Raw genomic sequence first — 1,388 nt, 5'->3', positions numbered from 1 at the left:
ATGTTAATATAAGTAACATTTCCAGCCAAATGACTAAATTGTTTCTAAAATTATTTAGTTTATTTAAAAATTATTTAATGAGGTCTAGCTTGAGTTCTTTGAGGGTTCTCCATATGGCCTTCCAAAAAGTTTGTATTAGTTTGCAGTCCCACCAGCACTTGTAAGAGTGTTCCCTTCTCTCCACATCCACGCCAGCATGTGCAGTTTTGAGACTTTGTGTCCTGGGCCATTCTCACTGGGGTTAGATGATATCTCAGGGTGATTTTGATTTGCATTTCTCTAATAATCAAGGACAATGAGCATTTTTTCATATGTTTGTTAGCCATTCATCTTCCCTTCTCCCCATAGCAGGAAGAAAAATGGAAGAAAGCAATGGAATTTCACTGTTCAACAATGCAATTCCCCTAATTAAAAAATGCTCATACTTGGTCTTGCTATGGGGAGAAAGGAAGCCTCACACACTGGTGGTAGGTGCTTAGAATGCTGGAAATTAAGAATTTAATGGTATACACACTCTGTACACCAGAAAGCTTGCTACTGTGTATCTATATTCGCTTCTCAAATCTGTTTATAGGTGAGCATGTATGAGAATGTTTCCTGCAACTTTGGTCTAGTTGAGGAATTGGACAAGCCTGCTTGCCCATATTTGGGGAGATGGCGAGTTAGATGATGAGGAAACAATTGGAGTCCCCTGGTGAGAGGAGTTAGAGGCACACATAGCAATGTAAGTGAATCTTTAAAATAATGTTGAGTGAATAAAGCATAAAGTAGAATGAACTTTCTAGCATAATTCCATTTGGGCACATTAAAAATAGGTGTGCATAACACTTTCGTATATGATCCAAAAACGATGGACATATATCATTTCTCAAAATCCATAGAAAGCATAACGCAAAAGGTAAACCCTAATGTAAACTGTGGAACTCAATTAATAATAATGCATCAGTATTGATTCACCAATTGTAACGAATATACCTCAAACTACACAGATGCAAGATATGAATAATAGGGGAAAGTATTATTTACAGGGGGAGGGGAAAGATCAATTTCTTCACAAACCCAAAACTTCTCTAATAAAATAAAGTCCATTCATTTAAAAATGTTTTCAAATAACTTTAAAAATCCTTTCAAATAATTTAAAAAGTATATGCACACATCAAAACCAATGTGTATCTTAACAAGAACATGTACAAATCAAAAAGTAGACACACATTCAGTATATTAGAATGTCAATCAAAAAAAAAGAAGGGAGAGGAACTGAAAGAAAGGTGATCAATAAGTGAAATAAGAAAAGGATTTTTTGCAAACACATGGTAATCAAAACATTACCACAAACATTAGAAAGTAACACTCAGTGAAAATCCAGCAGGTGGGAGGGAAAGGAGAGG

Source organism: Otolemur garnettii, unplaced genomic scaffold, assembly GCF_000181295.1.
Source record: "Otolemur garnettii isolate 467f Iridium unplaced genomic scaffold, OtoGar3 scaffold00105, whole genome shotgun sequence".
Classification (NCBI taxonomy): Eukaryota; Metazoa; Chordata; class Mammalia; order Primates; family Galagidae; genus Otolemur; species Otolemur garnettii.
Note: the sequence above shows the minus strand (reverse complement) of the source record.